We start from the raw sequence: 26,219 nt of genomic DNA on the forward strand, positions 1-26,219 counted from the left end.
TGTAGTTCAGAGCAGGGCTGCTGCAGCCTGTCTCCTGATTGTCCTCACTTACCAGGCTTTGGTTCACAACACAGTGCGGTTCCAGAGTACAACAGCTGAATTTCTTTTGGATGACACTGAAATGGAAGATTGATTCCTGGAGCTTATCAAATGCACCCCAACTGCTAACAAACACTCATTTCACAGGACCAAAATAGAATGTTTGAAGCAAAACTCTCAAGCACCAATAATGTAGATACCAGCTCCTCCGTACTAGTTGTTTTATACATTGTCTTCTATTGTGCTCCCTGCTTGCTAATGTAGAAATAGAAGAAGTCAAAAAAAAGCATATTCAGTAGCCATTCTTATATCTCATATTAAATCTTTTTTATTTTTGTCATATTTTAGTTAATTATGGATTTTTCTTTGACAATTATGTTATTAAGTAATTCTGTTTCATGTGGAGTTCATTGTTAATGATGACACTATTAAACACTTACAGACTATTGCCTTAAAATTTTGGAACAAAAATGTCTTTTCTTCTTTTATGTGTGTGTGTGTAAAGTATCATGTGTAACAATGGTGCCATATGAATAACAAATTTAGCTGATAATTTATTTGCTATTGTATCTCAGATTAAAGCTATCCATTTTCCCAAAAGGGTATTTTAAAATACAGAAGATATAATTAAGATGTTTAAGATGTTCTATGAGAGTTTTCACTTTTTAAATAGTATCTAGTGATTCATATGAAACACGGTTTCTATACTACCAGAAGCCCTGACCTACCAAAATGTGTCTGTATTTCAGTTTAGAGAAAGAAGTAGAATTGTTCAAGCCCCTTGTAGTATGAAGATTCTGGAGGAAAATCCTAGCTGAAAAAATAAAAGTGCAGTTCCAGTACTAAGCTTCTTCATTCTGATAGAGTTTTAATATGATCAAAACATTATAGCATCAATATTCTTTAAAATATGTATTTGTACAGTTTGTTCAAGTGAATAGTATTGAAATGTCATTACCATTCGGGGCCCTGCCCAGCCGGAGCCTCAGTGGGGTGCAGACAGAGGCAGGGGCACATGGGCAGTGGGAATACCCACAGTCCCACGTGAGGGGGAAAATTAGCGTTTTGCAAGCATTGAGTATTGCCATTTATTTGTTGCATTCTGATGTTGATCCTGAATGCAGGGTTCAATGATTGCCCATTCATCACGTGTCATTTATAAATCAGTAAAGCTCTTTGATCCCAATCTGATTTAAAACAGGTGAGCCCAGCAGTGTTTCTCTACGACAACAAGGAGGTAACTTTGTGGGTGTTTACAGGAGCTTAGCTCAAGTGTGAGTGGGAGAAAGCACAGAGGAGTTTGTTTATAAATTTAACCAGTGGGTGATAAATGTTGATATCATGAGGCATACAGATGTAGGAGTTGACCTTTCATCACTTTGTGACAGATTATGGGTAGGAAGAGGGGCCATGAAAATAAACAAAAGTAACTTATACTGGGTATGATAAAGGAATGAAAGCCAGTAGAGAGACACAGAGACACATTTATAGTTAAACATTTCCAGTTTATGAAAGCCACTTCTGCTATTTTAGGAGTTGAATGGGAAACTGAAATGAATAAAATGAACATTTTTCATTTTCATTTAATTTCTTCATTCATTCAAAGCTGTATTTTTCTGACAAAGTAGTTCATTGAAAAATATCTAATCCACTCTAATATTGTCACAAGAATTGGTTTAGTACTGGTTTAACAGTTTTCATGCGTACAGTGGATTTTTCTTCTTTTTCTGTTTACAAACCCAACAGCTGTTCTCTTAAGTTCTAACACTGTATACCACTGCATACTTGAATGCATATTAATTAGCCTTAAAACTTAGATAGCTAGTGGTCCCTGAAATTTATGCTTAGATCTTTCCCACAGGTTCCTAAATTCTAACACTGTAACAGTTTCAATTTTCTAGTTTAGGTATCATCTTGGCATATTGAAATGCATACATTTTCTCTATAGTTGTTCCTTTTGCAGCCCACACTGAGGAATATTAAAAATTAGGTTCCAGTAAAACCATGTTGTTTTAAATCACAAAACTATATTCCTAAATCTAAACTTACTTGAAATTCCCTGAAGATGTGTTTCCATTAAGTGATTACCCTGCAGTTACCTGTACATTTGGGCTGGATATCAATCATAATAATAAGCAGCTGAGGCAAGTTATCCCATATGATTCTTCCGTTAGCTAAAGTCATATCAAAATGCTTAGAGCTGTGTTTTATGAGGGAGAAATTTTCCTTTGGATCCATTTATCAATCCATTCATCAAGTTAAGATCTGTTAAAAATGTTCTGAACCTCTTTTCAAGATGAGGCTGAAGCCCAGATTTTGATTTTTATGACAGTCACCATCCAGATATCAAATTCACACATAATCCTCCAACATGCAATTTTCGCATAGCTTAGAACCAGTGAATGTTTTCTTGTCTGTGTGATCTGTTGTATTTCTACATCAATCACTAGCTTCCTACCTGATTTCAGGCCTGTCTCATATGCTACGCAGAACTGTACCCAGTAGTATTGGAAAAAGATCTGAAAGCAGTTTCCAGATACTAAAAATCAAACCAAAACAAAAAAAACCCTGTAATATCAGACATGTAATCAAAGTTATTCACTAATAATATTTCATGTTTTACATAGGCCCAAATTCCCTGGGCACCATTGTGTTGAAGCATGCCTTCTCCCCTCTCCTTCTCTCACGCTGGAGAGCTTTCTTGTAATTCCTGATGGTTACTAGGCAGCGCACATCCTCTCTTGATTCCCGTGACGGCAAGTCTCAAGGCAGGAGGAGCAGGTCCTGTAGGGGTGCACCCTGTGCTCTTCGATTTCCGTGGATTCATAAGTTTGGAACGGGCCCTAGCACTACAGACGCAATGTTTGGTTTGGGTGAGGAATAGCTCATATGTTAACTTTATTATTAAGAAGTGTGTACAACGGAGTGTATAAATCTTGTTTCAGGGTCAAAAACATAATGTGGTAACCTGGTTTACTTGTTTCATATGACTGAGCAGCGTGGTGCCGCATGGTACCTCTAATGAGGGAATCAGATTTCTCTTCTGCTTCTTTAAAGACTCTTTGATTAATTATCTTAAAAAGCACATGCTGAAAACACAATCGTAAATCCCTATATATCACATTTGGAGAAATAGTGAAAAGCATGACTTTCTTACAAACTTATAAATATTCTTCTTCTGAGGAACTTCTTAAAAAATAGTGCCAATTACAGTATCTTTAATTGTGAAACTGAGAACAAGGTTTTTAAACTGAGTTTTACCCCATTGTCCCTTTTGCTCTTAATCCCTTTGTTTTCAGGACACCTCTTCTCAAAATCTTAAACACATAATTATAGTGCTTGCTAGCCAGTGAATGATTACAAATGTGGGGATTTCATATCTAAAGGCATTCACATGTTAATGTGTTTCTTCCTTCGTATGCGTGCTATGTTGGTTATCCTGTTCGTACATTGAAACAGTTAACTGCTTCAGCAGAATCACTGAATTAAATATCTTTCTTTGCAGCAGCTAGTGAGAAAATCAGAAAAAAGGTTATTTCTTAAGTTACTTCTTCATTGTTTCATTTTCTGGGTAGTTTGACAAGGCTTCATGTTCATTTGCTTGTCTGAATATATGTCTGAATTTCCCTGACACGGAGGAAGTGCAGATTACTGAACACTAGATGCTGTTCAGGTTTTTGATGTACAAGTTAATTTCCTATTTTCTGGTCTTTCCTTGAAAAGTTTTAGCTGTCAGGAATGCTGTCTGTTTCTTTTATTTGAATAGTTTTCTTTGTCTCCACAGTCACCTAGTAGATTAATAGATGCCGATTTAGATCTATCATTTATTTCTCTATTGCACTTCAGTAGAGGAGATAAAATTCAGCTAAAAAATTTACTATGCAACATAGTCCATCAGACCATATCTTGCCATGGAAGGTGATAATTTTCTTGACATATTTTATGATGTAAAGCATGCTTCTTGGTAACATTTCGTAAACAAGTTTTTATTTTGAAGTTTATTTTATGTTATATGTTCTTAAATTAAAATTACTTTTTCATTTACTAGATGAAATATTTGTATCAATCAAAAGTGAATTTAATGCCAGCGCATCTGTGAAAATTTGGAATCTCAGGCTTTTCCATAAATCTGACATTCCAATGGCTACACAATTTAGCAGTTTTGTTTCAATTGTACGTATTATTATGTGAGTTGTTTTGATCATATCTCTTATAAATCATGATAAGCAATTTATGAATAACTCATAAACTGATTTCTAAAAGTCACAAGAATGATGCAAAATGCAGCATATTTCCTCAGTAGAGTAGATACAGATGAGATCTTAAAATATATTGTTTTGATTGCTCAGTAGAAAGGAGAGAAAACTATTATAATTTTATCTTTGAGATGTCCATCTGCTTCAGTTTATTGTATATTTCAATTCTTTTGACCTCCAGTCTCATTTACATTATGTAAAGCTCACACCATTTCTCTAATGATAACAGGGTTGAATCAGCTAAAATTGGCTGGCTGACATTAATCATACTAATGTTGGAAAAACTATCTTTTAGAAAAAGTACTTGGATACATTTTATTTTACATATTATATATTATCCATTACTTACACACATTTTATTTTTCTGTTTATTACCAGTGTAAGAACTATCCCTGAAGCATTACCACTGCAAAGGATTATATTTTGCACCTGAGCTTCACAGTTTTCAAAAAAAACTGAACTACTGTTGCTCTTTTAGAGTATTTATAAAGCTTTTGAAGGGTTTTTCTTTTTGCTCCCAGTCTTTCTCACCTCTCTCAAAAAGAAATGTAATGCCGCCCCTCCAAGACTGCTGCAAAGTCTGCTGCTACATTTTGGATGGTGCAGTTCAAATGCTCTTACTTGCCCATCTCATTGAACTTTTCCATATTGTAAATATGATCTGCTCCACTGCCTCAAGTGCGGGTATGCAGTATCTGAGAAACTGCTGGCTAATGAATTCCCAGTTTTTGCAGTCATGTCAGTACTTTCAGGTTCTCTGTGGCTGTTGTCGATTCATTACAGCTACCACTCACATTGCCCATTTTCCTCTCTCTTTCCCTCTTAAGTAATTTGCGTTCTCTTCTATAGTTCTAATGCACCAGCTTTAGTTAAGGTCAAGGAGAAGGTGGTGTTTCTTCAGTATTTGTATTTTGTATTTCATAGTGATTTATACGTAAAGAATTCAGTCTAAAGTCACATGGAAAACTGGAGGAGAAATCACTTCCCCCAAATCCCAGACAAGTTTTTTCAGCAATTAAATCCTCTTTTTTGCTCAAGGGTCTCTACTCAAACGGGACTGTATGTATATACATACATTGCAGACTAGCCATTGCTGGCAGAAATGTCTCTGTCATTAATTTTAGTAATCATAATTTGTCCCTTGAGTGCTTATAGTAGGATTACAGAGAAAATCCAGTAAACAAGCTGTAATTGTGTCTACTGTGTTTGTCTACAATGACCCACAGCTGAAAGACTAGGGATAGTACAGAAGATATCTTTATTATCTTTGGCAACATCAGGATTTTTTTTAATACACTTTTATTCAGTCAAATTTATACATTACAAAGTCTTTCAGCTATGAAAATAATTTTATTTTTAAAAACTGGAATATTTGTGTTTCCTTACTTTAAGAAAAATAAGAATTGCAAAATTTCCCCAAACCACATAGATGCAGGAAAATGGAGTTTCAGTTATAGGCAGAATTATCACAGAATCACAGAAGAGTTGGCATTGGAAGGGACCTCTGGAGATCATGTGGTCCAACCCCCTGATCAAGCTACAGCAGGTTGCCCAGGACCATGCCCAGTCGGATTCTGAATAGCTCCAAGGATGGAGACTCCACAACCTCTCTGGGCAACCTGTTCTAGTGTTCAACCACCCCTACAGTAAAAAAGTATTTTCTTATGTTCAGACAGAATTTCCTGTGTTTCAGTTTGTGCCTGTTGCTTCTCGTCCTGTCACTGGGCACCACTGAGAAGAGTATTTTTATAAAATATACATCTATATCTATTCTAGTTCATCTTAGTTATAGTAACCTACTATAAGGCATAAACTCAAATCAGTTTCCAGGAAGAAATAAAAATGAAGTAAAACACTGGCAAAAGTACAGTCCAGAATGAAAAACAAGAATTATTTCTGGAAGAAACATTGCTTGAGTGGGCAAAAGAGAGAACTAGAAGTTGGGTTAACTGATTGGCAAAGACTGTTCTTTTCAGTCTGAGTTCAGAATTTAATGGGATCCTAAACCATTAAGCGACACTGAGAGAGGGGAGTCGCCTTTGGTATTTGCCAAGGAGAGTCAGTAACCAGTGTCAGCAATGCAGGGAAAAACACAGTCTATTTGAGAGAATAAATAGTCTTGTGTTCAGAAAACAAAATCTTACAAAAATCTGTTCGCTAAACAAAAAGTGTCTTTTAAATAATATCCTAGGTCATAAATATTTGACTGCCATGAAAACTCAGTTGAAAAAAAAGGTTCCTCTCTTGAATTTCTTAGGTTAAATTGCTAGTCTTTATAGAAGTGAAAAACATTTTTCAGAACAGAAGAGAATCATTTTTTGTTGGGAGAAGGAGAGAAAAAAGAAGTGAGGGAAAGAGTAGCAGTGCTTTCTTCAGTTTTAGAAGATGTGAAAGGATTGGAGATCCAGGAAGTATTATCTGTAAGGAAAAGTTAATAGGACCAGCATTGTTTAATCTAGAAAGGAATGAAAGAGCAACACGAAAAAAATAAACAAATATGTAAAGATAGCTGCAAAGAGGAAAACAATATGTTCTTCTATGTATCCACTGTGGAGAAGACAAGACATAATGAGTTAAATATGGATAAGATTTGTTATTAGAAAATTTTTCTAACAATAAAGATAGTGAAGCTGCAAAATACATTGCTGAAGAGTTTCTATAATTTTCAACATTACACTTTTTAAAGAAGAGCCATAAGGAAGAGATATGTGAGGACTGACAAGAATATAGTTGGTCCAGCCTTATAATGAGCTATATGCTCTCTCAAGGTCTTCTATCTTTTCTTCTATGATTCTGTGATCACAGCCGACAGGCACAACTAATCAAGCAGCAGTTTATAATGCAGTATGTATTCTATCAGATACAAACAGAATTTGACAACTTCAAATTCTTGGCAAATTCATAAAGCTTTCCTAAACTATCTAGATATGAGATGAAATAAGGATATTTTAATCCATATCTGGCTTAAGCATAATGCTGAGGTTCAAGTTTGATGCTGAAGAATAATTACCTTGCAACCCTCCCATGTCCTTTTTTTTTCATTTTTTGAAGATAGATCGAGAAGATAGATAGGAGGCAACAGCTGCATCTGAACCATATCTAGAATTTAGCATCTAGGAATTCGGATCTGAATTGGAACCCCAATCGTATAAAGATATGTAACAATCATAATAATACAACCTCAAAGATAGAATATTAAAAAAAAAAGCTACCTGTCTGCAATGGAAAGAACTGACCACGAGATGTATTGCACACACAGGAAAAGTCTAACAAACTTTGAGCTAAACTAGACAGTTTATTTTCTGAAAAGCTACTGTGGACAGCAACACAAATAAAATAAAAATGTGCTACTGATGATTCATTCATGTTTTGTCTAGACCAGGATTTTGTGTGTCTTTGGCAGGTAACTCCATGACTTTGCATGGTCCCAGCTTTAATACAAGAAAGCTCTAATTCATTTTTATTGTTGATACACCAAATAACTGCCATTTTCTAAGCATTTGTTTTTGGAAATATTTTTCACACTATATGCAATTGCACTACACTTTCTACTTTGGGAAATTACTTTGTTCCTTTTGAAGTACTTAAAAACATCAATTATTAATTTTTGTATAAATTTAACAGTATAGAAAAACTCATATCTAATCTAAATATTTGAACCTAAGACAAATGAATGTGATTTTCTGCTATCAGTTCTGGTTGTTTTAAGATGCCACAGCAGCTGCACCTCAACTGGAGAATAGCCATCCTATCATTTGGATCTAAAATCAGAGAGAGACGTTAACACTGTAGATTTGAAATCTGGGAAACACGTAGGTGGAAACTGATCTCCTAGATGAATACTCTAATGACTGTTACTGGCTTAGATATAGCGATTCAAGTTCCAGCTATAGCTCATTCAAAGCAAGGTCAGGAATTACTTCATGGGGCTGTGTTATGTGGTATAGACATACTTTGCAACCTCAAAACTATATTTTTATGCTTCAAATCAAATACAATGTAGTTAAAGGCTATAAACAAATAGCTACAGATAAGATCCAAGCAGCATTTGAGCACTGAGAGTAGAAATTAGGTGGATTTAGGGGCATGTGTGCAACAGAGAAATGAAGAAAAACCCTTCCAAAAATTTTAAGCACTAGGGATGCATAAGCACTTACATGAAAACTCATTTAAACATTTGGAGTTTTGCTACAGTGCATGCCCTGAAGTCTCACTGTCTGGGCTGAGCTGAACATCAGACGCAGTGCTCAGCCTTGCAGAGAAGAAAAACATACGAGCTTGAGGTAATACTGTTGCGTGGCTTCCAGGCCATAGTTGCCTCAGATCTGGCCAACCCTGCTCTGACTGTAGCTATCTACTGTGCAGGACCAGTAGGCAAAGAATCAGCTTGAGCCACAGAGGAGCATCAGTATGCTTCTGTCTCCTTCAGTGTAGTCCAGTGGTATATTAGCATGTTGCATGGTTTAATTTTCATTTCTGTTTTTCCCTTCTCTTTCCTATTTTAGGCTTTACTGGATGTGTTCTCCACAGCCATCTGAATGTTTTAATCATGACTGTTATTTTGCCCAGGAGTCAGCAGTCAGAGACAGGCTCATTTGGAGGAAAGGATGTGGAAGAATAACAGTAGTATGTGCAGATACAGTAGCTGCAATATGAGTGGGGGCTGAGATAATCCCCGCTCAAGTCATAGGGCAGTGGTATCCCCTTGGGGGACAGATCTCCATGTTGCCATGCTCCAGGCTGCTGTGGGACTCTTGTCTCCCCCGACACAGATGCTGACACTGTGCAGGGCCACGGTGTGTGCAGCGCAGCCTCGGGATCAGCTCTGTCACCAAGCCCCCTCCGCTTGCTTGCTGCTGTCTCCCGCTCCCAGGCTGCAGCAGTAACGCCTCTCAGGGTATGCAGGCAGTGCATGGTGTTTTTATGTGCTCAGCATAGTCCACACGTCCTCTGAGGAAACAGAGAGAGAGATTCTGCGGTGCAATGCTAGATGTGAGGGAAATGCCAGCAGTATGTCCGGGAGAGGGGAGACCTGATGGCCCCTCAGTAAATCTGTGTTTGCTGGGAAGTTCTTTTGACCCATTTTTGTTCTCTACAGTGGATCTGTGTTGACAGCTCCTTTTTCACAAGGAATATTAGTCAGGGATGTCCAGGTTTTCCATAGATACTCTCAAAATGCCATTTTCCAATCAGTTGTTTGGAGTCTGTGCTGCTGGCCTTTTTATTTTTTCTGTGTCTCTAATCCTGTTTACTTCACAGCTATACAGCACTAGAGCCAGCAGACACACAGCTGTGAGAAGGGAAGGGCAGGACTGTTTTGTACTTGGAAACCTGTTCCTACAGTTGCTGTTACTGCAATTCCAATTTTGTTAGAAACTAAAGCTTTAGAAAGGCACATCATAACCAAGAAAGCCAGCATGAATCCAAACTTAATAACATTTCTAAACCAATATCCTCTGTGAAGCACCTTACTCAGCTCACTCATGAAAACAGTCTAATTAACTTCAGTGTGCCTTAGACAGCTGAACAGAAGACAAGACTGAGAAAATGATGATGTACACTTTCCACTTTCCTCTTTCGTCTTTTGACAGTGAAATATTCTGCTGATACAGAGCTCCTTTCATATTCATATTTTGCTTTTCCAAAGAATATTGTTATGTATCTTCAGGAAGAGCAGCACACCAAACAGCAAAAAATACTCTCCACCCTCACTCCATTTATGCCAATTTGAAGGGAAGGAAAGGGACATTTTGTCTTCCTCTGGCATAGTGGCCGTGTCTAGTGACACATATTGTGTTAGACCATTAGAGTAATTAACACTACCCTGGATCCTGTTTACTGCATCTTGCTCACATTCATAGGTCTGACTGGTCACCAAATTTGGATCAGGAAGGGATTTTCTGCAGTGTGATTGGAACAAGAATTAATGGAATAGTTTTTGTGGATATTTTGCTTTCCACTGTAGCTCGTCAACTTCCTTGGATTGCCAAACATTTCACCTATTAAATTCTCTGAAGGTACTGAGGCTTCAGATGCTGGGTGATGACTTTAAACTCTTTTATTCTCTTCCTAAGATACATAATAGTTTGAAATTTTGAATTTTTTGAGATACACACCTTAAATTTTTTAGAAACTTTTGGAAAGTTTTTATGGCTGTGTGATGGCTTGTAAAGTAGACATCTCTTTGTGCTTATTAACTAAATAACTATTTAGGGTTGCCTATGATTACTACTTGTGACTCTGTAGTAGTTTCAGTGACCTAAATGGTCTCTTTGCTAAAAGGGCCCAGGAACTGTTCTTTGGCTTGTAGGCCAGCTCATGTTACCTGGCTTTTATTAGTATAGCTCACCTCTCTCACTCCACCAGAACGGATGGCTGCAGATAAGATGCTTATTGAGAACGTGCTTACCTCTAAACTTTCCCTAGGTGTTGTCTGGGAGAGCTCTAGTTGGTCTGGGTCAGCATGACAACAAGGACCATACTAACAGTTGGATAGTACGGACAATTGTAAGCCAGTTCTTAGGCTCAGATGCTGACCTGTTTGGTGATAAGGTGTAGCCTCCTCGTTCTCTGGGCTTATATTGCTTGGATAAGTTTTTCCAACCAGATCCCTTCTTTGTTTCACTAATAAGAGTATTAATTGTTTAAAGAACCTTATGAACTACAAAAAGAGACTAAAAAAGGAAAACACAAAACACCATCCATTATACTGCAAAGTTCCAATTCCTAAATTTTATCAGTAGTTTATAAACTGTTCCACAAAATGTTTGTTTTCTATTTCTAATTATCATTACAAGCCCAAATGAATCAAGGCAGGTGGTAAACTTAAATCACTTTATATTATCCTACATTCATCTTGTAGTGTCAGAGTGAAAGTCTTGTAAAGTTCAGTAATTAGAAATTGCTACAATATTTTGTTCATATTTTCATGAATGACATCAGTTATACTTCAAGGAGGCATTTAATCCAGACACAGTATTACTCAGTGAATAGAAGAATGAATCACATAATTTCTGAATTCCATAACTCTTATTTTTTCTTTCACATGCCTACAGGTGAGATAATAACCATCTAAGTAACACTGGAATTCTTCTGACATTGAAATATACTGCTGAACTTAAAAAACATGTACACTCTGCAAATCATTGGTGAATTGGGAGGCAAAGAAATTCTGAGTGAGTTACTGGCCTCTTGTCATATTTTGAGCAGCAGACAGTAATTTCATTATGAGCTACAGAATTATTGGCTAGATATTTGAGGTCACTTGTAAATTTATGCAGATTATGGAGCTGTGATATTAGTCTCAACCCAAACATCTTCTCCAGTTCTCAACCCAAACATTTCCTCTTGTTCTGAATATAGATTTTAAACATTTTTCTGTTGTCCACTGGGAGGAAACCAAGATTTGGTGTTGACATTTTGTCCAAAATTTTTGACTGCAAGTGAACTTCATAAAGCAGAAATCAGATGCAGAGTGAAAAAGTACCTCACATTCTAAATTTGCAGATGTTTTTTCCATTTTTGAAAGGCAACCCAAATGAATTAATTTCAGACAATGTAAGAGGTACTCTGATCTGTACTGATTTCTGATAACACTTCATGTCCAAAATCAGAGATAAATATGCATGCTTTCTACACGACTGAAATGTTTTCTATTATTCTAGAACTTCAAATAACCTTTAACAATCATTATTATTTCAATACACTAATTGAAGGACATGAATGTCCATTTGGGTCTTCATTCTTTGAACAAGATAGCCCAGGGCAGGCTGTGAACTCATCTCAGATAGTTTATAGGAATTATAGACACAAGGATGGTTTCTCACCAGCTTCGCACTTAACACTTTCTCCTTAAATCTCCTTACTGTCAGAACAGCTATTCTCTTTTTTCTCCCCTCCTCTTCGCACACAATAGCACAGAATTTATAGAGGTTTAACTCAAAGTTTATTAATAAACTATATAACAGCAGCTCCCAAATAACACTTTTTGAATTCAGGATGGACCCATTAGTATAGATGAAAGACTTGAGTGTTCACAGTTAACTTTTAGGGAACTATGAAAGACCTTATTTTCTCACAAAGATATATACATACGCTCATGCACTTCACAAATTCCCGGAGAGATGAAGGTATAAAAAGCCTTCCTGTAACTCAGAGGTGCAGAGAAAGAGTTCTAACTCCTCTTGGGTTATTTCTTGTAACGAATGACACAGATGGTTGATATAGGATTGGAATCGTCGAGGCTTTCAAAATGAGAAAGATCTCTTGAATAGCAGAGTGACATAGTTGAACACTGGAGACTTTCAATTCTCTTTTCGCCCCATGAATTGTCCTGGACAGAAAGGGACACTTAGCTTTAGACACTTTTGTAGTCCAAGGGAGAGCACTTTTTTTCAGTACAGTCTTGAATTTTATAGATGTTACTTTGCATATATTTCACTACAGGGATTTCAATTCTTTGAAATTCAAATGAAGAGATTAAAACATTGTGATGCTTAGTGATGTAGCACCTAAAAATTAGAGAGCTACCTCCAGGAAAGAAACACACAGTATTGTCTCAGGAGCCAGTAGGAGTTCCTGTACAGAGAGTATGAAAATTGTTCCCAGACTGGGAATCACAGCAAGCAACACACTGAGGGGGAGGGATGACAGAGTCAGTAGAAAAACATCTGAAACTCCACTGTGGCCTCAGAGGACTAGTTCAGTAAGTATTACTGTGAAATTAGGATTTTTAGATCTCATCATAGATTCCACAAATTATTTAGGAACCTAATTTTAGACAAAATTTAATAGTTAAAGTTCAGCAAAGAAGGCCAAGAAAAGCTTATTTATCAAGCTCAGATATTTCAGACAACCTAATATCTAAGTTTTAAAACAACAACAAAGAATCATCTCTCATTGTCCAAAGTGCTTTTACCATATAATTTCTAATTACACCTCAGTTCAACAATTACTAGGACAAGAGTTTGCTTATCCACTTTCTTTTGGATGTATCAGTCCTTCAGTCCTCATTTATAATGATCTCTTTTCATCACTGGAGTGGAGAGCGCAACTTCTTTGACTGTTCCATAATTTGGTAGTCTGGGAACTTGTCTGGGATTTGAGAAGTGTTTTGAGATTTGTGAATCAAAGCTGTATGCTGAAATGGCTTACAGTTTGCATCAGCAGCTTCCTGGGCAAGGGATCTTAGGTCTGGGATCCCAAATGCCCTCAAGAGATAGGATCTAGATAGTCATTTCAGCAACAGTAGGCTTATAGCCAGAAGGATTTTGCCTGAAATCTTAGGTGCCAATCTACCCTAGGCAGTTTAGCAGGGTCCTGGGGGAGGAGCGGTGCTGAAACAGGATTTCAAGCAAAGGCTGAAGTTTCTGAATGCCTGGCCAGCTCATCAAGAACAAACAAAGAAAAAAACCCAGCAACTGACTTCTGAATGCAAATCACTTTGTTACTAACATGTATCACATACTGTCCAAAAATATAATACAAAAACTGTGTGAAAAAGCTGGGTTTATGTGTAGTAAGGAATCTACTCTTAGTGTCTTTATAGATAACTAACAGGTCACCAAAACATCCACTCTCACTGATAGCTTGCTTCCCTGTATCAATAGGGTTAATTTCATATGAGCATCTTTCTGTTGCTCAATGGGAAACAGATTAGGGGAGTCTTGGATTCAAAGTCCTGGAAATATAACTAGAAAAAAAAAACAGTGATGTTTTTCAACCTGAGTGGGAATAGCTATCCGTATCTAAATCGCAGCTTCCCCCCTCCAAGGAGAAAGAATATTTAGAAAAAGTTCCAAAGAATATTTTTAAAGCTTAATTTTTGTGCAACTTGCCAGACCCAGACTTTTCATGTGAAAACATGTATTTACAGACATAGACATAGTTTTAGGAAAGTAAAAGTTGTATAAGTGCTGCTATTCCACACACTTTTCTACCAAGACTAAATGGCAAAACTCCTACATGCGAAAGCTCATATTTTTTTTCTTCAAATAATTTCCTACTCTTGCAAATCTACCCCATTTTTACATTTGTGCTTTTGCTGTAGCTTTGAAAGAATAATTTTATAAGAAGCCCTGAAATTTATTACATGTGGTCCATTTTATTCATAAATTGGGGACGAATTTCAAAGTAACGGGGTAACTTTTCAAAGTAACAGGGTTACTCTCCACACCTTCTCCTCATCTATATGCTAGCTCAAGCTCCTCTGCTGAATTCAACAGCAGTACAGTCACAAAGGTAATGAGGTAGAGGAAAGGATTTCCTCAGGACTCCTAGGCACTCCAGTTACATATATTTTCCTAAAAGTGTGTTACTCGAAGAGAATGATTTTTTGCCTCTACCTTGCCCCAAGGTATTTACCAGGATAATGAGACCAGTCATTCATCTACTAAGGCAAGCTATGGTCTGTGGACTGCCAGTGAACCATGGATCACTTGATGATTTTACATGGAGAGCTGTCTGGTCACAGGATAGCAGCTTTTCCTGCCTTCTTCCCAGCTGCTATATTGTGCTAAAGACAGCTAGAAATGGCTTAAATATTTTTCTAACATTACTTTCCCCTGTAAGCAATTGTTGTTGTTGCCACAGGGATCTTAAGGCTTCTGGAGGTGAGAGAAACTTTTACATGGTTATAAGGGGTTGTGTAGGTTACTGAGACAATCTCTCCATTAGTAAGAGACTTATTACGAAAAAGCAGCTTATGAGTTTAGGCATAAAAATATAGCTAAAGGTACGGGTGTAGAAACAACTTCCCATGGCAATAATCTATTAATAGGGGAAATTTATTTAATTGATAAGAGAGGTGCCATCTTTCTAGTATTGCTTAGCATGCACAGGGATGCAGAAGTGGAAATCATGTCTAAGGAGGGAGTGCTTTCCAATTTTGAAACACTGTAGAAAGGTGGATAATCAATTCATCATTGTTTGGAGGTTTTAGGAAAAAAATACTTTTTTTAATGTTATATTTTGATTAGATTTCTGGGAAAAAATTCTACAGCATGTTTGTGAAGGAGTTTGCCTGCAGTGACCCTTCTGGCTTGTGCTGGTGGTTGCACTGCAGTACATATTACAGTACAGATTACTGTCCATATTACTGAAGTCATGGAAAGAGCAGAAAGCACTGTACTTTCTTCAGTATGTTGATAACGCTTACAACTGTTCGTGAAAGTAATGATTATAATCAAATCTCATGCTTCAGTGTTTCAGCCAGCCACTAGGAGTAGAGGAGGATTTTTTACACTGCAGAAAACTGGAGAGATTTATTTCCTTCACTTCTCCCGGAGCATCAGTCATTGACTATATTTGACGACAGCCAAGACCTGGTGGGATACATTCTGAGATCTTCCTTTGATGCTCAGCTGGTGAGTTTTTCTTAGAGGTTCACAGGCAAATAGATTGCCAGATTGGGAGACAGAAGGAGCATGAGTTCAGGTCAGACTTACAGGACTCTTGATATTCTTAACTTTCCCAGCTTTCATTTTTAACTGCCTAGGAAGGATGATCTGTGTGATTCATCTGGTCAGGCTTTCCTCACGTAATCACCCAGGCCCTCTCTGAAAGAATAAGGAATACCAAAATGGTTTAACTGAATAAGTAATTGTAATTAATAAAAAAGTTTCCTTCAAGGGTAAGTAGAACTTAGATAAATGCAATGCAAAAAATGCAAACCCAGAATTTTAAAAGGTATGTTTTTTACTGTGAGAATTTATGTCTACAAAAGTTATGTGCACACCTTCTTAGACATTTAGAAAACATACAGTAGTGATATGCCTGTATGATCATTGCTACCTCAAGAAACATTGTAGATAGGCCTAAGCCTTGAAACCACTCAGAACAGCTGACCCTGAAAAATCCTGCCACAGGGAATCTCACTGCGGCTATCCTGCGTGACTTACCTGAGCTTCTGCACAAGGTAGAAAGGCTTCTCTCTACGGTCACATCGAATGAGCAGATCTACTCAAAAGAAAGCCTCAGCAGTATACACATACCCCAGAGGACTTCAAGGTTTGGCCCCAAAACACTTTACCCTGGCAGCCTGCAAGACAAAATACAGAATTCATTATTCTCACCAACATTAAATAAATAAATAAATAAATAAAAAATAAATCAAACCCCAAACCCAAGGAGTAAAGACTTGTGTATAGATGAGGAATTCTTGAAGGGGAGCAGGAACATTTAACATTGTTCCATTTGTTAGCAGTGAGTTATACTGAACTGGACTGTTATGTGATAGCTGTCTGGCTAACATATCACTGATTTTTTCTTTTTAATTTTAAGTCCATTTGAATGTACTTTGCCTATAGGTTTATGTATAAGACTGTATGTAACGTTTATTCAGGTCTTTTGACTCAGAAAGTCCTAAAGATCTACCAGTTAATGATTCTAATCTAATCATCTAATTTTTCTTTTATATACCAAAACAAAAAGAAACAGAATGAACAAAGTTTTTAACTTCGTGTCGTGGGGTACAGTAATGATGAAAGACTGAATGCTGTAAGTACAACACATTAATACAAAACACTGGAAAATTTCAAGACCTCTACTTTAAATATTTTGTCAAAATAAGATTGTAAAGACATTTTAAACCTTTTACAATTCAGTTATCTTCTAGGAAAAAAAAAAGAACTAAAAATTACAGCCCAAATGATTAAGAAAATAAATTTCCTATTCTTAATAATTTTACAGTTTTCCTTTTAGAAAAAGTGTGTTTGGGGGGGGTTCCCCCTCTGCTTCTGTTTCCAGTGAAAGCCAAAACTATGATTTATACATATCTATCTCCCCTGCTATGCAACTATTCTTACTGGTAGTGCTATAAATGATGTTCAAACAGCTCTTAGAGAAAGAGTTTTTATATGCTTACAGAACTTCATGTCACACAATCCTGAATATTCATGTGGGGCAGTGAATGTCTTCATCTCATATGGACACCAGTCTTATTACCTAACTAGAGTACTTCATATATGGTTTAATCAGTTCCTACGGAAAGACTAATGGATTGAAAACATTTATGCTTAAACTCTGGAGCCTATTTAATGCTAAATTACTTGATTACTTTAAAAATAATTTACACAAAGTTAAATGAACATAGTTTTAATACAGTGAAAATATTTTTATCAAATAATGAAACATGAAAACCTGCATTTATCTTTGCTAATTTTTTTTCATTAATGTTTGAAAATGCACCTCTTGTTCTCCATTCACTTGCAAGAATTTTCAATATAGTAACTTTGCTGTAACTGTTACAGAGTAACTTCTAGGGCTGTGCAAATCTTACAGGATCATTTTAAGTGATTAAAGAAATAATCATATACTTTGCCTTATTCATAGATACCTCCCAGGCATGGTTCCCCTTTGTGATAGTCCTACACATACATAAATCAGCTTGTGAAGTATCTCAAGCAACAATTAAAACAAAAACCCAAACATGAACAGCTGGCTCAAAACTTCTCTTCCTCCTCTGAAAAATACTTCAGAGGCTAAATATGTCAAATCTTGGCAAGACTCTTTTTGCTCCCAAATTGTCTCTTTGTTCAAGAATAGCCAAAAGGTTCTTTGAGGCAAGGCAAGGCAAGGAGTTTTGGGGAAACAGGTTTTGCTGCTGCCACATAGTCACTAAAACTGTTTAGCTACTTGGGATGGAGTGGGAATTGAAATTTTATCAAATCTGATGTATTTTACAGAAACGTAACAGCTTCAACAAAAGTTGTAAACAGGATGATTTCTTAGGATAACTGTAAATGCCCTAGTATTTCTCAAGAGAGTACAAAACAAGAATCCAAAGGCAAGAGAAACAGACCAAAAGATTAAATTTAACAGGCAATATTTTCAGTCTGAAAATGAATATTCTGACAAAACTCATTCACAGAAACATTTAAAATTTTTCTTGTTGTTCCATTGTAAAAATAAATATTTCAAAATCTAATTTGCTCTCAGTAGTTCTAATACTTTGTTTATTAAAACTGTCAGCCTAGACCAGTACTATCTGTTCTTAACATTACTCTATCCTCCACCTTTCTAATGATCTGTTACAGCCTGAGATCTCTTTTGGAGGGGTAGGTGTGGGGGGGAAGCTGTTTCTCGTTCAGTTTTGCTTAAAATTAGCCTGCTAATATGCTTTTCTACATAAAAGAGACACTTCAGAAACAGAAATGGTGGGTGCTGCTGCCATTGCAAGACTCTGCCCCATGTTGTTAGCTGAACCAGGTAACTCAGGTCTTCCCCAGCTCCTCCCAGCTTCTGGACAAGCACTTTCTGCCATTTTTAACGAGTTAGGGGATGGCAGACAGGAGCAAGTGCAAATCTAACAATATCTATGTAGCATCAAATTTAGATTATTTCATTCAGCAGGGCTATAAAACTGTTAGGATGTTTCTTTTATTTCAGAAAACAGCTATTTTTTCAATGTATTGACTCAGGTACACTTCCAGCGGTAATCTTCTGGGCTTTCATTGACCTGGCTTATACTGCCCTACTAAATGCTGCCTGTTCCCATCTCTCCAGGAAGGCAACCTGCCCCATCATCCATGCTCCCAGGAGTCACAAAACTGCCAGACCCATGGGTGAAGCTTGGGAGAGGTGGGATAGGGCTCACTGGGCAACGGGCCCAAGGACTCAGGACGTGTTACGGGAAATGCTCACAGGCTACAGAGCATGCTGGTAAAGCCATGTCTTCCACTGAGCATTTCAGCAGCCGCAGCTGAAAACCAAAGTTAAGGGGTTAGGCAGAAAAGCATGGGACACAAGAAAACATCAGAAACAAGAAGAAGAGAAAAGTGGGAATGAGGGAAAAGCAAAGAAGGAAGATTACTGTCTTTTTTAAAAAGTAGCTAAATAATACTAGGAGGTAAAGGAAAAAAATATCACACACATTTTTGGCTCCAAAATCTTGTGGCAATTACTAAAATTTTGTCATCATATTGGAACTTGAAGGCTTAGATAATAAGAATGATCACTGTTTTGTAAGGAAAATAAAATTAAAAAGAATGTATGATATGTTACATGATCTAAATACATAGATTATGAGTGGCATTGTCTCATTATCTAGTTAGTCAACTATGCATTCACAAGATGGTACAGAAATTGAAGACAGAGTCACCTCCTCCAAGTGTCCCTTCCTCCCCATAAATCAATCAACTAAAAACCATGCACCCAGTGGTTTACCAGCAGGTCCTGAAGAGAAGAGATAACAAAACCCATTTCAAGTAATATTGATCTTTTTGCTACAGATTTTCCTTCTGGATGGTGCTCAAGCACGAACAGTAGATTTTTCACTCACCTATTTTTCACTGCTCATCATAAGGGTTGTACCTTGTACTGTGGAGTCAAATATATCTCCCATGATGATGCAATTTGTGTGATCCAGATGGTTAGATTCATTTCCCTGATGATAAAATATTATAATGTATATAATAAGCATCCCTAGAAAAATGCAAGACTCTTGAAGCTGTTAATTTCAGCTAAGGCTTTATATAGTCAAATAATGCAATTAAACTGCAGTGAAGGGTCATAAAATCAACTGATGATGCTGTGAGGTTTAGTGATATTATTTACAGGTGGCATGAGCAGTACGCTTTGCACAGTTGGTAGTGTGGAAAGACCCAATGAAAGATTAGAGAAATTAATGTTTTTAAAATAAAAATATTATCACTGAATGCAACTATAAATAGAAGTGTGCTTGGCTGTAAAATTAAAGGATAAGTGTGAATTATTTGACTAACTGTACTCGGTACGATCATTTATCTCCAATAACATTGCAGTGCTATAGGCAGAGCAACAGGCTTTTCTATTAAAAAGATTGCTTGATATTTTCCATTATAAGACTCATTTGAGTTGCTTATACATTTGCCAGACTTTAATGATTCAGACCTACTGAAATGTGCCACATTTGATATCTGCCTCAGGGTAACTATTTCCAACCCTTTTTTCCAAGAACAAGGCCACTGAGTAAGTTCCAACAATGTTCTGACAATATTCTTGTAATGAAACTTTTTGTATGTAATATAATACTGGGTGAATAGGTACAGTACTTACTATGCAAAAAGAACAAGTTTTTTGCTTTTATGTTTTGCAGGATCAGTATTTTGTTCAGTGAGCAGTTTGAACAGTTGTTCCGTTATGTACTATTTGTATTATGCAAAATTCCCTTGACATGAAAAAGGGACTTGAATCATTGATTTCAATGCAACTTTGCTTAGTAACAATGATACACCAGAATGTTGCATATTAAAATGGGTCAGAGGCATGGAGCAATCTGCCTTGCTCCCAGCTATGCAGTTATCACATTATTACTACGCAGCCTGGAATTCATTTGCTTCCTAAGTAAATTGCTCATAACATATCTATATAAAACAAAATTGTGTACTTCTCTTTTAAAGAAGGCTACTATATGTCTTAAGACATTGAAGAGAGATGATGTGCTAGATTTCTCTTTAGGATAATGCAATAATTAATAAATTATAAATTTGAATAGTTTTGACAGCATGAAGAAATTTGATACCTTTGAACTAGAAGAAAACACATGTAGGCCCAGTCAATTGAAATCAAGTGACTCTGACAAACTACAAAGAGTCAAAAGGAACAAAAACAAATACAGCAGCACTTCATAATGGAAGATTTAAAATTTAAATGGTTAGATAAGGAAAGGGGAAATATACAGTTAATTTTAATAATATTTAATTAACTGAATTTAATAAGGTTTTCAGAGAATGCTATGCAATCAGTACAAGTTATTCTGATAGTACTTATAGATTAACAGATAAAGTATTCTGAAGATAACAGCAAAAATAAATAAATATTTGCAGAGCTCTTTTGAAAATGAGACATAACCTGTTGTCCAATAGTTTAAAAACATTAGAACAAAATTTTTCACTACATATTTCCTTGACTTCACTTATCACTTTATTCTCCTGATTAAGATACACCAGAGATTATTTTGGCCAGACAGAAATAGATATATATGATAATTTTTTTATGTAATAATTGTATGTGATTGTACACATTTACATAATTTCAAAACATTTTGTGGTGAAGTTACTACTAGATTAGCAAAACACAGACACATATTATTGTTTAAGACACATTGAGCAGAGGGAGAGAAATAAAATGCCTGTTGAGCTCTGTTTCTATTTACCTACTTGCATTTAACCAAAAGGAAAAGTGTGGAGTAAATAACAACATTTGATAAATTATATGTGCACAATAAAATGCAGTTCATTCCAGCTTTGCAACAAATCACAAAAGTCATCAAAAATCACAGCCTGCCATAGAAATGAATTGAAACACCCACAGTTAAAAATATATATCACATTTTATAAATATCTAATAAATTATAGTTTATAAAAATATAAATTCAGAAGTTCCAATATATCCCATCACTAGTTATACAAAAAAGCAGGAGAATTACCAGCAAGGCTTTCCTGCTATAAAGTACATAGATTGTTTTTCAGAAAGCAGCAGACACAAAAATGTTATCAAGTACCAGTAAAGCAGCGATGACCCCACTATCTGATAAGATAGGAGCTACAGGATGCTAAAAACAGTTTGCAAAAGGTCAGTTCTTCTTTCAGAGGAACTGCCTAGGACCCATGGTACCACACTGTGCATGACAAGCAGCCAAAGGAAGCCCTTTGCTAAAACAGCTTATTGGCAGACTCTCTGGTACAATGATCTGGTACCTTCTTGCAAGTTAAGAAAAGGAAGAAAAGAGATTAAAAAGAGAAACTTCTTCCATTTCTTAGTTAAAAAGAGCAATCTTACTATCTAGAACAAAGATCTCTTTAGTGTAATTGCACCCCCGGCACTCAGATGCCACCTACTGAAGATTTGTACCATGAGACAGGTTTTACCAATCTGGAGAATAGTAAGAATTTTCTATGGGAGAAAGAGAAAAAAAGAAAGAACAAGGTCAGTGATGCTTTAATCAGAAAAAAGGCATGCTGAAAAATAACTTCTCTGCATGACAAATTTCTGAGCTCACTTTGTTCCAACGACTCTAATAGCCAGTCCAAAGAAAACATTAGATGAAGGCAGGCTTTCTCAATAGACTACAAAAGCAGTTGAACTTTTAATTCCTCCCCATCTTTCCACACCAACAACAGTATCTAGTTGATAGAGAATTCCTGCAAAAAAGCTACTCAATTATGTATAGATCTCTTAAGGTGAACTCACAAAAAGCAGCCCTCATGCAGTGCATCCTAACCCATTCTTTTGTTGGCTGACTCACTGTTTCACAGTGGGGAACAGCATTGTCTGCAACAATAAGTAAATCCCTCTTTACAACTTTTCTGACTTTTCTCCACAACCTCTCTGGGCAACCTGTTCCAGTGCTCAGCCACCCTCACAGTAAAGATGTTTTTCCTCATGTTCAGATGGACCTTCCTGTGTTTCAGTTTGTGCCCGTTCCCTCTCGTCCTATCACTGGGCACCACCGAGAAGAGTCTGGCCCCATCCTCTTGTCGCCTTCCCTTAAGATACTTGTACACATTGATAAGATCTCCTCTCAGCCTTCTCTTCTCCAGGCTGAACAGGCCCAGCTCTCTCAGTCTTTCCTCACATGAGAGATGTTCCAGTACATCCTAGTGGCCCTTTGCTGGACTCCTTCCTCCTTGTCTTTAATATGTATTTAATAGATGTATTAAATTATTTGGCTGAAATCAAAAAAACTCTTGTCTTTGCCCTACTGAAGTTGAATTTCACCTGTCCAACCTTTAAACCCAGTATTCTGAGACCTCTGCTCTTTATGTCCTAATTCAGTGGTTTGTGAATACAGAACTGTGCTCTATGGCTTTTGAAAGGACCTGGAAACATTATTCTTCCTTCCATTCTCCTTTGTTCCATTACTCAGTTCTAGCAAATTAAAGCTTACCCCATTCCAACATTCCTTCTCAGAGTCATCAGGGATGACTATGAACTCTCTACATGTTAATGCAGTAACCATTAAGGTCACCAGCTCTTAAGCAAAGTTTATGAAGAGAGAAGTCTTTCTTAATTACCTGATTTTTCATATCAGATACTTTAAACCACTCAAAGGCATTTCACCATTTGTTTACTCCATTCACTGCTCCCTACTGGGCTAACTTCTACTAGGTTGATTAATCATCATTTCCATCCAACAGGGAATGCTGCCTACAGTGAAAGTTCCCTAGATGTTTATCTGGTGGCATATTATATATTGTAATTAGGCTTTCAAAGCACACCTAACAAACGGAAGGCAAACTCTGAAGTGAAAAAGGATAATCTGTCCTTCAGGATGTTGGCTTAGATTTTTTTGTTTTGTTTTGTTTTTATTTCTGATCTTATATCATGGTCCATATTTAATTATACTTTCAGCTTGGCTATCCCTTTTTCTTTTTCTATTCTTCACTTACCATGCCATTATGCTCTTCTTCTCTCCCTATAGCTTTTTTCTCTTTCCTTGCAGCAGTAAATTCAGTTTTTCAGTAAACAACATATTTAAGAGGAGAAAATTGGATCACAGAAAGAGCTCGCTTACACGACTCTTATTGTTATTGAAACATTAGCAATCCTCTTAACTCTGTAGAGTTAATGCTAGAAGTTGCAGATGGATCCAGTCTGATTTGCTCTGATTTAAAAGTCTTAGAGGAATAAGAATATATTTGTGGAAAACATCCTGATGTTGATGGAACAAAGCCAGTAAAATGCTTAAAAATGATTCATTAATTTAAACTTCAAAAGCTGAAAAGTAATGTTTAAGCTGAATCAAGAAGCCACTCAATTATAATGGTGCCATCAGTTTGCCTTACAGGAAAGGTCTGAAGCAATCTACTGGTTAAAACTGATAATGACCATGTGAATCTAAGGCTATGCAGAGCCTGATACACTAAAGTTAAACTGACGATCATTTAAAAAGGAAGCTGGCAACTGATAGAGAGAGTGGTGCTAATCTGTCAGAATTTCTGTGATTTTAATAATATATTCTCCACATTTCCCTCTTATTTATTTTATTTTTGCTCAGGAGAACACCCAATAGAATGACTGTGGATGAAAGAGAAAGGAGAAATGAAATAAAAGAGAAAACAGACAGAGAAACTGGTAACTTGAACTATGAATTCTTTGACTCTTCTGACATCCCAGTAATTTTTCATATTGCAGGAGCAGTCAAAGGCAAAGCTGCAAACTTCTATTTTGGATATTCCTTTCTGTTTTGAAGATTTCACACAAAGAACATCGTAGAACCCTATATATTTAGAAATAATCCAGGTACATGACCTGCAAAATCAAGAGTAGAAACAGAACTCTGCTTCCAGAGTTTTTCTGCCTGAATCTTGTTGAAACTATTTGTTTAGAAAAGCAAAAAATCACCTGACATTTCATATACTGCTTTCTCTATCTGTCTTTCACATATAAGGCATATTCCACATCTGGACATAACATCCCTAGCGCTCTGCACTATTAAATGGCCAGCCTTTTTGTCACTGTGGAACATGGCAACTAACACTCATGAACTGTGCTAGGCCTCCTTTCTGCGGACACATTGGCTTTGCCACAACTTCAGTCATGTGCTTCCCAGTCAAGGCATTTGACAGGGGAGCTCCTGCATAATGCAGGACTCGAAGGATAAGCATGCAGAGAGGGATGCGAGAGTTACCGGATGGGCAAAAATTCTATGGACTCCATTGTTAAATCTGAGTCGACAAATAACCGCAGAGTTTTTTATCCTTTCAGCAGCCCCTTCAGTGTAAGCTACCATAGATGTAGCAACTTCCACCCTAATGTACATTTAAATTGCCAGACAAAATGCCTCCTGTTTCTACATGGTATCACATTTGCAGCCATTTAAAGTTTCTTTACCCTCCACCAATTCATTTAGCAATTTGCCTCTCTCATTAACTGTTAGATGTGTGCCAAATCTGAACTTTGGAAACAAAACTGGTTTAAGTTATTCAACAGCAAAAAAGCTTGACATCTACCATTTAAATATATGCGTACATATCAAATTATATACACCACTGAATATATACACATACATAGAGGGAGAGAGAGGATTCAGGGACTCCAGTAAGTTTATAGCTGATAAATCCAACACAAAGAGCTGTCAGCCCAATTTTCAAGAAAGTTGTATGTTTCTAAATTGAAGTCTCCTCTGTAATCACTACATCATCATGGACATGGTCTGATAGTAATGCTTGGACTGAATCTAAAATTAAAATAATATATCTTTTTACTCCAACATGGACATTGTGAGTTTGTCTTTCACATGTATTAGCTTCAGTTTGCACTGTAAATGTGCATTTCAAAAAGTACTGTTTCTTAAATAGAAGGCATGAGTGACAACAGCTGAGTACTTGTTTGTTAAAATCAAATACAAAAAGCAATTATCATAGCATATATAAAATAAATAATTGTTACTTTGTGCAAAGCAAGATACTGATGATGCAACACAGAGCTAGTTTGGCTGTATAGCTTGCATGTAGGAGTCACTTATATCTGGCCTCCTTGGAAAGGGAAATTGAAATCTATCCTCAGTTATCTTTATATACATCCTGGAATCACAGAATCACAGAATCACAGAATCACTGAGGTTGGAAGGGACCTCTGGAGATCATCTAGTCCAACCCCCCTGCTCAAGCAGGGTCACCTAGAGCACATTGCACAGGATTGCATCCAGGCGCATTTTGAATATCTCCAGAGAAGGAGACTCCACCAACTCTCGGGGCAACCTGTTCCAGTGCTCTGTCACCCTCACAGTGAAAAAGTTTTTCCTCATGTTAAGATGGAAGTGTCTGTGTTTCAGTTTGTGCCCATTGCCTCGCGTCCTGTTGCTCGTCACCACTGAAAAGAGTCTGGCCCCATCCTCTCGACACCCTCCCTTCAGATACTTGTACACATTGATAAGATCTCCTCTCAGCCTTCTCTTCTCCAAGCTAAACAGGCCCAGCTCTCGCAGCCTTTCCTCATAAGAGA

The sequence above is a fragment of the Apteryx mantelli genome, chromosome 3 (genome assembly GCF_036417845.1).
Source record: "Apteryx mantelli isolate bAptMan1 chromosome 3, bAptMan1.hap1, whole genome shotgun sequence".
Classification (NCBI taxonomy): domain Eukaryota; kingdom Metazoa; phylum Chordata; class Aves; order Apterygiformes; family Apterygidae; genus Apteryx; species Apteryx mantelli.